The sequence below is a fragment of the Malaclemys terrapin genome, chromosome 4 (genome assembly GCF_027887155.1).
Source record: "Malaclemys terrapin pileata isolate rMalTer1 chromosome 4, rMalTer1.hap1, whole genome shotgun sequence".
Classification (NCBI taxonomy): domain Eukaryota; kingdom Metazoa; phylum Chordata; order Testudines; family Emydidae; genus Malaclemys; species Malaclemys terrapin.
This window is the reverse complement of record NC_071508.1, coordinates 32,545,049-32,559,760: the sequence shown is the minus strand read 5'-3', so window position 1 is coordinate 32,559,760 and position 14,712 is coordinate 32,545,049. Positions and strand designations below refer to the sequence as shown.

General features: G+C 50.5%; 1 pseudogene; it reads left to right on the top strand.

The window, feature by feature from the left end:
- The first annotated feature begins 2,475 nt into the window (after window positions 1–2,475).
- LOC128837401 (mas-related G-protein coupled receptor member H-like) lies at window positions 2,476–3,432 on the top strand (annotated as a pseudogene).
- Window positions 3,433–14,712: the final 11,280 nt, after the last annotated feature.

Sequence of the window (14,712 nt, the reverse complement as noted above, 5' to 3'; positions counted from 1 at the left end):
GTGACAGCCTCATACTAATACCATCTCCTGCTGCAAAAGAAAATCAGCCCCTGAAAACTGCAGTACAAGGTTTGCCAGATTTTATAAACATTGTTACTCACACAAGGAGCTGCTGGTGCTAATGGGGCTCAAACACAGGGCCGTCCATGTGTAAAGCAAATGCGATAACCACTGCATTGCATATTCATTTCAGCAAAAATGGGTCAGCCATTTCTGAGCACAAGATCAGGGGAAAGATACATTAATAGAATCATAGAATGTTAGGGTTGGAAGGGACCTCAGGAGGTCATCTAGTCCAACCCCCTTCTCAAAGCAGGACCAATCCCCAACTAAATCATCCCAGCCAGGGCTTTGTCAAGCCTGACCTTAAAAACCTCTAAGGATGGAGTTTCCACCACTTCCCTAGGTAACCCATTCCAGTGCTTCACCACCCTCCTAGTGAATAAGTTTTTCCTAATATCATTTGCTCATGTTAAAAAGATTCCTAATTCCATTTTGTCACAAGCCTCTAGCACCCTCATGCTTTGGAGCAGAGACTTGAAATTTTGCTGGAGGGTAGGAGGGGGGATTGCTCTGAGGTCAGGGATGTGCCTTTTAGTGTTTCCATGAAAATCACCCACATTTAGCCAGGCTATGAACATTTAAAAAATCTCAATTTGCAAATGCTCTATCCCCTCCCAGCTCCTACTTGTGACCAGACGGCACGTACACTCTCTACAAAGTGACTGAGCACGCTCGAACCTGGCACTGGCAAGGACCAAGCAGGACTTTCTCTGCAGTTGTTCCCAGATGCTGCATTGCTGGGCACCAGTTTCCCTGCTCTCAGTTCTGTCTCACGTGCATGCTTAGTGCTCCCGCCAGCACGTAGGCAACGTGGAGGAGGATGAAGGAGCCAAACTCAAACATAGGGGAAACAGGAGCTAGATCTAGGTGATGTAGGGGAGGGGAGTACATTGGGACAGGGAACCTGGAGGCAGGGAGACTGGGACTGAGTGGGCAAAGAGAACAAGACAGGGTGCTGGGGGGAAATAACAAGGACTAGGAGGCAGGTGGGGCAGAAGAATAAGACCAGATGAGGAGCTCATGTTGGGGGAGACTGGGATTGGTGGGAAAAGGAGAATGGTACAAAGAGCTTGGGAGAGTGAGAAGCTGGTGGGGAGACTAGGACATGAGGAAGGCAGAGAAGACAGAGGCAGTAGAGTCTGTGCCCACTAGAGCACACTTCCTCCCGAGCCTGGAATGGAATTCCACGATTCCTGAATCTACCCATTCCTCTCTGCTGGCCAATAGCACGGAAACTCACTGGCAGAGTGCATGTCTCATCCGCCTCTGCTGCTGGGCCACAGAGATGATGATAGCCTACTACTGCTAGCAGTTATTCCATTAACTGCAGTGGCAGAGGACGGTATATTGGGTCTAAAGGGTCCAGCCCTGCTGATGACCCATGTGAAAATCAATATGGTGCCACATGAAGGAATCGTCACAGAAATGAGTTAATTGGGAAAATTAAAACATTAAGAAGAATCTCAGTTCCATGCTAATTAACAGTCAGATTACAGCCTATGTATACTGTCCACGACCCTTTAAACAATAACTGTGGCTTTCTCTCATTTTTGTCCCATGAGACTTAAACTCTGGAAGCCATCTCCTTTATGTTTAGGAGATCAGAAGCACTCAGCAGAGCCCTGTTGAAGCTTGATATTATCAAACCGTCCAGTGCTCATTAGACCTCCTGATACTGCAATCGCTTTGTCCCGCCTTGCTCAGCGTGGGGAAGACATTTCTCTGGCAGGTACTGGGTGTTGTATACTGCACAGGGACTAGCAGGGGAATCCTCCACATCTGGATAACAGATCATTACTTGGAAAACTTTCCCATGTGATTGTATGAAGAGAATCTCAGTTAGTGACCGTGTAACACTGAGATTCTGAAGTGGATCTGTTCCAGTCCAGCTCCCGTAAACAGTCGGATCAGGCCCCAGGGTGTTGGAGGAAGGATGGTAAGGGACTGCTGGATGGATTCTGTGCTCTTTGCACTCATTCACCAGACATGATTGTTCCCTCTCTTGCTCTCCACTTCCCCCAACACATGTATCCAGTGGTGTTCCCTGTCCATACATGGCCAACAGCCCCTCCCATTTCTGTTTCTCCCTCCCTTTTTCTCAGTCCATCTTGCTCGCTGTTTAATTATTTCTTTCTCTCTCTCCCTCTGTCTCCAGGCTCGTCCTCACCCATCAGTCTTTCGCCACATCTCTGTCTCTCCCTAGCATCCCCCATAACCATTATCTCTACTTATTTTTCACTCCCTTCATTAGGATCTGGCTGTTCCAGGCCAGGGGGTTGGGGGGAGGGGCTGGAACGATCGGTGAAACACAGCGCTGGGGCTGTCCAAGTCACTGATTCCCATCTGTCTGCTCTCTGCTAACAGCTGTGTGTGAGGGAGAGGGAGAGACAGGAATCCTGCAGTAGAGGTTTCATGATGGCCAAACTGAGCACAGTGTCCCTACCCCCAACATTGTTTGGCCTAGATTATGAAGCGGAATATAACGAGACTGGATGCCAACTGGTTGATGCACCACCAGGGACCACTCTGCTCATCTGCCTGTTTGGGCTGGTGGGGAACGGGATCCTCCTCTGGTTCCTCGACTTCCACATTAAGAGGAACCCCTTCACTGTCTACATCCTCAACCTGTCCATTTCTGACACCTGCTTCCTCCTCTGCTCGGCTGCTTATTGCATAGTTTTAATGGTAGAATATTTCTTTTGCTGGAATGGCATTGTTATTTCCTTGCCCTTTCTACTTGGCATGCTGGCTCTCATGTCATATAGCACCAGCCTGCATCTCCTGACAGCCTTCAGCACTGAGCGGTATCTCTCTGTCCTCTACCCCATCTGGCACTGATGCCGCTGGCCAAGACATTTGTCTGCCATTGTGTCTGCCCTGTTCTGGGCTCTCTCCATGTTGTTTTCCAGACCAGTGGCTTTTTTGTGTGGTTATTTTGCAAATGAAATCTGTGTCATATCCCATGTACCCATCAGCATTCTGAATTTCCTGATATTCACTCTCATCTTGGTTCTGTCCAGTCTGACCCTGTTCATCAAGGTCTGACATAGCTCCCAGCAACATCAGCCAGGGAAGTTCTACACTGTTATCCTGCTCACCATCCTCTTCTTCCTCCTCTTTGCTGTTCCCCTCAGTCTCCACATGTTCCTTGTTTATTGTAATGTGTATGATTCCAGTGTGATACCTTACATACTAGCCTCTGCAAACAGCAGCATCAATCCGGTTATTTGCTTCCTAGTCGGGAGCTACAGGAAGCAGCAATTCAGGGGCTCCATCAAGGCTGCACTCCAGAGGGTCTTTGAAGAGAAAGCAGATCCCAGACAGGATGGAGAGACCCCCAGAGCAGACCCAATGGAGATGGCCAATTAAATCCCTACTGCACCCAGCCTGGGAGACCCTGTTCAGGGGCTGGAGAATTTCCTAGATCAAAGAAATTAGAGATGGCAGCCACTCACTAAATTCCTCCTCCCCCAGAGCAGGATCCTCCCCTAGAGTGGGTCCCTGGGGTTCTGTCTAGTTGTAAAGAACACAAATGAGTCACATGGAGCCTGCTCCTGCTCCCTTTGCAATCAATAGGGAAAGTCTCAGTGACTTGAATGGGAGCAGGGACGGGTCCATAATGGTCCCATTCACTTAGTTTTAGATGTAACCCTTCTGCCTGTCAGAGTTGGCAGCAACAAGGGCTGGGTTCAGTATCTAGGGGTTCCTTTTCAATAACACAATGCAAAACCAGCTCAATCCCTCACCCATTGACCTGGGACAATTACATACCATCCCCCTGGGTGCCTCTAAGAGGCAATACTTCCCCTCTCACAAGCACAGTGTCTGAGTGTAGCAAAAGCCTTTTAATAAAGGAGGGAAACAATGCGGCATTATGTTGGGGAAACACCACAAACAGGATTCATAACACAAACCATGAGCAAAGACCCACCCCCAAGTAAGTTTGGCAGTGTCCTTTTCCCCTCAGGATCTTAAGTCCACCAACCCAAAAGTCACCCAACCCACAGTTTCTATCCTTTGTTAGTGAAGCCCCAGAGTTCAGAAGTTCATCTGCAGAGTTTACCTCCCAACCTAGGTGGAAGGAGAGAGGGAGGCATGGGGGCACCTTAGATGACCAATTGCCATGCCTCTCCATAGAGCTCTGCTGCAGTTTTCATCACCAGCCATACCTCTCTGCCAGCTGTCCTGCTAGCCACTCACCAAAATGTCTTCAGCCCACCCCTTAACATAGCTCTCAGCAATTTCAGCTCTTAGGTAGGAAAGGCTCAGAGAAGGTGTACTCAGAATCACTAGCCTAAAGTAGGTCTAACACTTAGACCTAGATGTCAGTGATTTCAGCTCTGCAGCATGAAACAAGAATCCTCATGGAATCGTAATTACAACCAGGTGCCAATATTTGTCTACAGAGTCAGTCTCAATCTAGCATGCTTTGGAACCCATGTCCCTTGCCTAGCGAATGCTACTTAGTTGAGGGCAAGTCCCTCAGTCATAAAATGCCAAGTACAGTTATAGTTTCCTTGATTCACATAACCAGGATAACAACACTTCATTACTCCTGCCCCAATAACAAAGAGACTGGGGATCCCACAGCAGCCAAAGTGACCATTTGGGCAAGCAGTCCCATCATGCTAGGTGGGGTGGGTGAGCCCATGCAAACAAGATCAGCCCCTGAAGTCCTTTTCCACAGCTCACCACCAGATGTCAGGGGAGAGCTCATTCTGACTCTGCTTACATAGAAATGTCCCTGATAAGCAATTTCAGTTTTGGTGGCAAGTTTCTCCTGGTGTCACCTGGTGGATGTTGTCTCTTCTGCAAAGAATTATTGTCAGTGACTCCTAGCAGCTTCATGATTGTCCCTGTAAAAACACTGAGTAAAATGCATTGGTCAGGAGAAATGGTGGTGGCGGAAATAACAAAACAACAGTGATGCACGACTATACCTGTGTAACTCATTCCTCAGCCAGCTCCCCTGCGCAGAGACACTCCAATGGGATGCTGTTGATCATTCTATGCAGCTCTGGATGCTCGCTAATCCCAGCTGATATTTGAACCTTTCACCTCCACGCTGGTGGAAACAATCCAAAATTACTAGAAAGTAATTAGTAAGTTAAAATTCATCTACTAATAATGCCTGGCACCTGTGCCCCCAAATAACTGTGGTAAGTGCCTGGTGTGAGTCTGTTTTTAATCCTTTTTCATCTGTATTCATCCTGTTGTTACTCTGTGTGACTATTTAGGGAATCAGTTTACAGCTTATGAATTCTATTTGTGGTGGTGAAATTTCTGTGTATCTGTTTATCAAGCTATGAACTCCATTTTGGCTGTAAAGCTGGTCTTTGCCTCCCTGTTGTCTTCTCCATCTTGGACTAAAATTCCAAGGGCTAGTGCCCAGGGCTACCAATGGAAGGTTGTTTAATTTTGATGATTGTCCATTCAAATACAGAATCCTTGGATGGTTGCATACCATTTTTCAATTCTAAACTCCACAGGGGGAGGTAACTAACCAACAGATCTCCCCATGAGGGACTTTGATCACCTGATGAGGCTGATCAGGGGTCAGAAGGTTATAAAAGAGAGGCAACCGAGGGTCCTGTGGCACCTTTGAGACTAACAGAAGTACTGGGAGCATAAGCTTTTGTGGGTAAGAACCTCACTTCTTCAGATGCAAGTAATGGAAATCTCCAGAGGCAGGTATAAATCAGTGTGGAGATAACAAAGTTAGTTCAATCAGGGAACTAACTGGAGCTCAGCAGTTTCTGAGGGAGGAGAAACTGCTGAGCTCCAGTCCATTTGCAAATTTGACACCATCAGATCAGGATTAAACAAAGACTGTGAATGGCTATCCAACTACAGAAACAGTTTCTCCTCCCTTGGTGTTCACACCTCAACTGCTAGCAGAGCACCTCACCCTCACTGATTGAACTAACCTCGTTATCTCCACACTGATTTATACCTGCCTCTGGAGATTTCCATTACTTGCATCTGAAGAAGTGAGGTTCTTACCCACGAAAGCTTATGCTCCCAGTACTTCTGTTAGTCTCAAAGGTGCCACAGGACCCTCTGTTGCTTTTTACAGATTCAGACTAACACGGCTACCCCTCCGATACATAAAAGAGAGGGTCTCTCACTGGCCCTTTTGCGGGTGGGGGGGGGGAGGAGAGAGTGGAAGGAACTGATTGCAGAGGAGAAAGAGAGACTTCCTGATTTGGAGAAGCCATTTACACAAGGGGGATCCGGGCACCCCAGAGGACTCTGACTGGAGCCCAAAGCGTACTCCCGAGTGGCAAGGTATGATGCTTTGTATCTCGGGGGAATGCACTATTCCCCCATGTTCATCTTTTTAAATGATTGTGTGGTATCCAATGCAAAGTTTGTTGTGTTGGGTGTCTTCAGAAGGCTCGTGATTCGCTGGGCATGGTTGTTATAGTGATGTTATAGTAATCTATACAATAATGTTATAGTAAGGTTATAGGTTATAATTTCATGTATATAGTTATGAGGCTGAAAATGTATCCTCATGGCTTAAAGCAAGCCCAGGCAAAAACTCTCCAAGAACAGAGAAGAAGTTCACACCTCATCAGGGGATGTATGAGACAAACCCAGCCCAGCCTCACAGGAACAAAGGACGCTGGCCTAGGCAACAACAAAAGGATCTGTTAGACTCTTGAGGAGAGTCACACTCCTTCAGTTTGGAACTGCAATGAGGTAATGCTCACCTGACTCTGAAGGGGGAAGGGTGCAAAGCCAAGAGGGAAGAAAGGACATGATAAACGGGAGAGACATTTGCCATGCTCACTCTCTCTCTTCCACCTACATCTACAGACACCACACCAAGCAACTGAAGCGCTGATCAAAGGGGAGAGCCTGGCTGAAGGGCAACCAGCCAGTCTGTGGTGAGAAACATCTAAGGGTATGTCTACACTATGAAATTAGGTTGATTTTATAGAAGTTGATTTTTTAGAATTCGATTTTATACAGTCTATTGCATATGTCCACACGAAGTGCATTAAGTCGGTGGAGTGCATCCTCACTACCACGGCTAGCATCGACTTACAGAGCAATGCACTGTGGGTAGCTATCCCACAGTTCCCGCAGTCTCCGCTGCCCATTGGAATTCTGGGTTAAGCTCCCAATGCCTGATGGGGCAAAAACTTTGTTGTGGGTGGTTTTGGGTACATGTCGTCAGCCCCCCCTTCTGTGAAAGCAATGGCAGACAATCATTTCGCGCCTTTTTTCCAGGGTCCCATCCGCCGGACCCGCTCAGCCCGCTGCCTGCCTGGATGATCAGAACCCTAGGCAGGCAGTGGGCTGAGCAGGGCCGGTGGACGGAGCCCCAGACCAGCAGCGGGCTGAGCCAGTCAGCCCGCTGCCGGTCTGGGGCTCCATCCACGGGCTCCTGCCAGTCGGGGTTCCGCTCAGCCCCACTCAGCTGGCAGACCTCGGTGAGGTTGATCAGGGGTGCCTGGGCAGACATAGCTATCCTCCTCTTAGAGCACCGAATGGGAGTGACTCAAGGTCATTCTCTTCTTTAAGTTTTGTCTCATGGAGATTCAGTCCTGCCTGGAATATCATGCAAGCTGGAGGCTTCTGCCTCAGGCTGCTCTCTCAGCCGGCATTACCACACGGTCGCACCTACCCCAGCCTGCCCCTTGCTCCCATGGCTCATGAAGCCTGGACAGTAGTAAGGAGCAGTTCAACTTGTGGAATGATAAATCCAGAACGAAGGATTGCACTCTATGGGCCACATTAAGATTATTTCAGAGTCCTAGATAGCATTAGTCCCTATAAAAGGCTTCATGAAAATTTTCCCCCGCACCTAACAAAAATGTTAATTTATCAGAGCAGCTGAGAGGGTAAGGAACCCGGGACTATAACTTAGAGAGAGCTTCCATTTTATTTAACTCATAATTGATATAATTCAAAGTAAAATTGTTAGTTTTTTCTAAGACTAAAAATGCAGGAGAGGAGTCAGAAAAAGGAACAGTGACCTGTTTCCACCTGGTAACGTTTCGCATGTTAGGTGAACGTGATCACCACTACACTACGGGGCTTTCGTGTATTAGGTGAATGTGATAACCACTACACTATGGGGCTTCTCGTTTTTTGCCACAGACTTTGCCGAATGCACAGGAATGTTTTCTCTAGCTACAGAAGCTACCTAATGTAATGTCTATATCCATGGCCTTTCTGCTCACAAAGCGGTCATGCCCCCACCCAAGGCTGACACAGCATGGAGTGCTGGCTCAGGCAGGATCGCTAGTGAGGCATGATACTTTTACCGTTAAGCAAACACAGCAATTCTTTCCTGGCCTCTGCCACTGAATGCCTCCATGCATTACGCTGAGCCCTATCAGTGCAGGAGGACTGAATGAGCTCAGAAAACATGTCATCGCGAGTGCATTTTTTTCGCCTTCTAATCTGCAATAATCTCAGGGATGGAGATAATGTGGGAGTGTAGAAACATTCCAGGGGGACTGCATGGTCACCTGTGCTGCTGAGTTCGCCACGCAGGAAATGAAATTCAAAAGTTACTGGGGCTTTTCCTGTGTACCTGGCAAGTGCATCTGAGTTCAAAGTGCTGTCCAGAGTGGTCACAATGGAGCACTCTGGGATAGCTCCTGGAGGCCAATACAGTTGAATTTCATCCACACTACCCCAAATTTGACCCAGCGATGTCGACTTCAGCGCTAATCTCCTCATCGGGGAGGAGTACAGAAATTGATTTTAAGAGCCCTTTAAGTCGACAAAAATGGCTTTGTCATGTGGACGGGTGCAGGGTTAAATCTATCTAAACTCGTAGTGTAGAGGCTAAGGTTTGTAAGGACATTGAAAGTATTAAGATCAGCTTAGAATGCATTTTGCTTTTATTTCATTTGACCAAATCTGACTTCTTATGCTTTGACTTATAATCACTTAAAATCTATCTTTATAGTTAATAAATCTGTTTGTTTATTCTACCTGAAGCAGTGCATTTGGTTTGAAGCATGTCAGAGATTCCCTTGGGATAACAAGCCTGGTACATATCAATTTCTTTGTTAAATTGACAAACTCATATAAGCTCTCCCTGCACACGCTCTCAGCCCATCCTGCTTCTCCCAGAGAGGGGGTGGGGCAGGTCCGATTGGCATGGCAGCTGCTGCTGCTGAGGGCAACAGCCCTGGCTACCCAGTGCCCGCTCACTCCTCACTCCATCAGGGGTGAAGGGCCCGTATGTGCCAGGCACGGGGACTGCTTCTTGCCATCTACTCACCACCCCCAACTCAAAGAACATGCCCCGGAGGCCTCATCCTACATCCCATCAGAGCCATCCCATGGAAGCTAGTGGGGTTAATGACCCCCTAGCACCTCCGCGATACCCCTGCAGGGGGGCAATCAGGAACCCAAGCCCTATTGCTCCCCTCCTCTGGGAAAGGGGACCAGCTCAGCAGAGGGTCTGCCCAGAAGGGTGGCTGCTATCCATCCCCGCACCCATGCCAGTCATTGTTCCCCCATGCTGCCTGCCATGTTCCAGGGTCACCCCATTGGGAATCAGGCCCCATAACTGCCCCCAGGACTGGAGGGGATAGGGATGGAGCGGCAGGGAGGGAGAGAGAGAGAGACTCTGCCTAGAGCCCGGGAAGGAAGGGATGGCTCCCTCTGACCACCATGGCACACAGCCACAGCCTGGCGGGCATGGACATTGCCATGACACACAGCTCATGGCACTGGGGCTTGCGCTCTGCCCCAAGTGCCCCTCTGCCTAGACTGCAGCAACAGGCTGAGACCCAGAAGAACTTGTCTCCTGGGTCAGGGCTCTCCGCAAGACCTGACTCTGTGGCTGGGAGAAGATATTTCCCCTCCCTTGTTGGCACAGAGCCTAAGTGCCCACCGATGCCAAGTTGTACCATCCATCCCTGAGTTGGATACCATGGGCAGGGCCACCTGGGCATCCGTTACATGCTCCCTGGTCATGGCCAGCCCGTCAGCGCAGGACCAGGCTGCAGAACCAGCCAGGGTCCGGTGCCAGCTAATGAGTGCCATTCATGAAGTGTTAGGCTCAATCCCCGCCACTGCAACCTGCCACCAAAGACTGGGAGGTCACCCACGGGAAGGGGGGATAAAGTAGGACCTACACAAAGTGTCTGCAGTGAGAGTCAGGCAGGGGTTAGGATGGAGCAAGCTCCCGCCTGGTGTCCAATCACTGCCCGGTCTCTGAAGAAGGATGAAAGCCAGCAGGAGTAGGAAGCTGATTTATATCGGTGGCAAGGGAGGAAGCAGCAGGAGGGTGGGGCGGGGGTGGAGACATGGTGTGAGCCAGTGGGGTGGGGAGGCAGATACCATTTAACTGGGGGCAGTCCAGCTAGCGGTTGCCACAGCCCACCTCGAGGCCCCATCCCCAAGCCTCAGGCCCCTTGGGCCCAGTTGGGTTGGGAAGAGCTCACATCCAGCCTGGGATCCTGCTCTTACCTGTCCAGCTAGCTTCACATGGCTGCAGACTCCATCAAGTGAAAGCCCAAGGATGGCCCCTGTGGACAGGGACAGGGCACCTGCCAGCCCGGGGTGGGGAATTCACGGGGTTAGGAGTGCGTGTCCACAGGGACAGGCTGTTGGGACCAAGTGCCTTGGCTGGGAGAGTTGGGGAATAACATTGAGTTAAGAGGCAGTGTGGCCTAATGGATAGAGCACTGGACTGGGAGCCAGGAGATCTGCTCTGCCAATGGCCTACTGGGTAACTAGGATCAAGTCACGTCCCAGCCCTACATCTCAGTTTCCTCTCCCGCCCTGTTTCTGGCTGGTCTGTTTAGACTGCTAGCTCTTTGGGGCAGTGGCTGTCTCACAGGATGGGTGTACAGCACCCAGCATGGGGGAAGGGGGGGATGGGATGGAACTGATCTCAGATGGGTCCTGGAGGTGCTGCTGGTCTGCTGCCTGCTCCTCTCCTCTCCTCTCCTTTGGGGGTCATAAGGGAAGTGAGTTAAGATTTGCCGCCCGGCTCTGTCCATATCACGCAGCAGGCATGTGGTTAGACAAAACTGCCGACCAGCGAGACTGGGAAACTGTGGCTGCAAACGCTGCCTGGCTACAAAGCCTAGGGCAAAATCAGGGCAGGAGGTTTTGATTAACTACCAGGGGTTGGCTCCAGGTGATCAGTGCAGGGTTAAACAAAGGAGCCGGCCCTGGCCCAGGGAGCACGCTGATCTGAGCTGCGGTCTGAGAGCAGAGGGAGAAAAGGAGGAGAAAAAACATGTGTTGATCAGCAACCTGTGATGGAGAGAGGCAGATCGAGATGGGGTTATTTTGGGGAGGAAAATGTGGGTTTGGGTTAAAGGAAGAGGGAGCATTTCTGAAAATCAGATCCTTGGGGGGAGCAGGTGGGTTTGTTAACTGAGCAATCAAAGGGCAGCTCAGCCCACGGGATCCTCGATTAGTGCCTGTTAGAAACTGCCGCTGCAGGCGGAGGAACAGCAGTGCAATGAGACCAGGTTTGTCCCAGACTTTGCTCCACCCCCCAGTATTTGGGGCCTTGCCGGGTTATTTCCAACTGCATTTCCTTGGTGCAGTCCTGTTTATTTACTGAATTCTCCCACACAGTCCTGTGCTCCTGCACCAACCGTAAGAATCAGCAGCTGACCGTTTCCTTGCTCAGAAATCCCGAAGTCTGCCTCTCCAGCCGGTCCTGTGTCCCAAGGAGCTCAGACCATCACGGCCATGCTCACAACTCCTGCCCTTGCTGTCTGCTGCCTTTCTGCCTCTCACACAATTTGCCAAGCAATCCCCTAGCCCCTGCATTTGCCGTCAATCCCAGCCAGGGAAACCCTTCCAACCACACAGCTTAACTCAGGCCTTGGCTACACTAGCAATTCACAGCGCTGCAGTCGCTGCGCTCAGGGGTGTGAAAAAACACCCCCCCTGAGCACAGCGAGTGCAGCGCTGTAAAGCACCAGTGTAATCAGCGCCTGCAGCGCTGCACGCTCGCTCACAGCACTGCAAGCTATTCCCCTCAGAGAGGTGCGACTACACTCGCGCTTCACAGCGCTGCCGCGGCAACCCTGTAAATCCACGAGTGTAGCCAAGGCCATAGTTCAGGCTTTGCCTGGTGGCTGATTGCCTTGGGTGGTGGTTTCTATTGTCTGCAGCTATCACAACATAAAAGGGTAAGTGACAATCAGGGTGGAGACACCCCAGCGGGGAATTAAATTCCAAAGAATAAGCAGTTGAATCAACTGGTTGTCTACAATATCACAGTACTTATAAAAGTGTAGTGAGTAAGGTCTTTTAGGAAAGTTCGGGACTCACTGGTGATTAATATAATTGTGAGATGTCTGTGTGACACTGTGTGGAATATGGGTGACCATTTATAATATTATTGATACCAATATCACAAAATTGCAATGAATCTTATACCGGATAGGCGATGTAAGCGATCAGTGGAAAAGGCACAATTTGTTAAATATGATAAGCTTGTTTATATGTATGTATCATCTTTGTATTGTGCGTGCAAGTATGTGTGGTATATTGATATCTCAAATTTGTGCTGTGTATCTGGGTAATCTCAGACAGCTTAGCATCAGCACTATCCGGCCTGCTTGATAACCTATCAAGCCTATGAGTCAGCAGGACATGTAGGGACATGCGTGTGGACAGGGAACTGCAAATACTTTTGCATACCCCTATGCTGTGAGCTTGTGTTTGGGACAAAGGATGTACAAGCCACATGACAAAGGATATAAAAAGGCAGCTGCCTGCATCACATCCATTTTGTCTTCAATCCTGCGTCTCACCTCTGGAGTAACTTCTCTACAAACTGAAGTTTTGGACAAAGGACTGATAGACACATCCAAGCTTTGTTGTAAGATGAACTCTCTACATGTATCGGTAGGGTTACCATATGTCCGGATTTTCCCGGACATGTCCGGCTTTTTGGGACTCAAATCCCCGTCCGGGGGGAAATCCCAAAAAGCCGAACATGTCCGGGAAAATTCGGCACCGCTGGGCCGGGGGGTGCGCCGGGCCGCCGGGGGCCGGCGGTGCTGGGCCGCCGGGGGGGTGCGCCGGGCCGCCGGGGGCCGGCGGTGCTGGGTGGGCCGGGGGTGCTCGGCCGGGGGCCCGGGGGCCGGCAGTGCTGGGCGGGCCGGGGGTGCTCGGGCCCTGGGCCGGCACCCCAGGGCCCGAGCCGACCCAGGCTGGAGCCGCCGGGGGGCCAGCCTGGGCCGTGCCTCCTCCCCCCACACCCTCCCTACCTGCTTCAGGCTTCCCGCGAATCAAATGTTCGAGGGAAGCAGGGGAGGGGGCGGAGACTTTGGGGAAGGGGCGGAGTTGGGGTGGGGGCGGGGCCGGGGCCCCGTGGAGTGTCCTCCATTTGGAGGCACAAAATATGGTAACCCTATGTATCGGTATCTGGCTGCAAACATAATTTTGATTCTACAGCTGTTTTGTTGCCTTCCTGCTGCCTCTGTACCTCCATCTTGGACTAAATTCCAAGGGGTGGTGGCCCAGGGATACCACCTGAAGTTGTCTAACTTTGATGGTCGTCCATTCAAATGGAATCACCTGGGCAAGGAGATGGCTGCTGCCCAGGGCACACCCATGATTCAAGTGTGACTTCTGTGGGGAGGTTACTGAGCAATAGATCACCTGGTGAGGGACTCTGAGCACCTGATGAGGCTGCCAGGGTTTCACCTGGCAAAGGGGATGGGAGGTTGTAAAAGGGAGGGTTTGTCAGTGGCCATTTTAGAGACAGAGAGATGAGGGCACTGACTGCAGAAGAGGAGCTATGTGCAGGATTGGGGACCCAGGACCCCCTAAGGGACTCTGACCTTCACCCAAAGCATACACCAGTATGGTGAGGAAAGTGAGGCAGATTTCTTATTGCTTTGTCTAGATATGTATATTTCTTGCACTAGCCACAGTAAAGAGTGATTGGGTTGAAACCCTTTTGCAAAGCCCATGTGTCTGTTTGCTTTACTATCATGACCCCCTGAAGAGGTGAACTGTAAATCCAGAGTGCTCACAAGTTTGGCAGTCTGGGAAAGGATGTGTCTAAGCTACTGGGGAGTCTGGCGGGGTGGGGGGGGTCAGCACTGGTCCTGGGGGCGAGGGCTGCAGGGCTGTCTGGTCCCATTTCTGTGAAGGGTTAACAGAAAGAGAGCCTGAGCCCAGGGAATGTGCCAGACATGCCAAGGGGAGGGAAATGCTGCAGCCTACTCAGACTGAGGGATGCTTGAAAGAACAAACCCAGGAGCCTGATGAGTGTCCAGCCGGGGGAGCTTTGCCAGGGCTTGGTGGGACAACGTGAATAAACACTGTGTCACCGTTACTTTGCTCAGCCTGTGACTGCTCCTTGTCTCTTGCCCTGAACGGGAGCTGCTCATGAAGGTCCCGAGCTCCAGAAGGATCAGCCCAAAGGGGTGTTTCGTTCCTTTAGGTGCTCATGGCATTTCCAGAGAGGTTCTTCTGGTGAGGCCACTGGATCCTGATTGCTGGGGGTGGTGGACAGGATAAAGGGATAGAATATGGCCATGGCTGAGAGGCTGGGTGTCCAGACCCTCTCCCATGTGTCCAGCCAGGTTCTGCTTCTCTATGGGGTTCAAGGCACAGCTAACTCAGCAGGTGCAAGCTAAGTCCCTCACGCACCAGGAACTCACTGGCTGATCCAAACACAGCGACAGC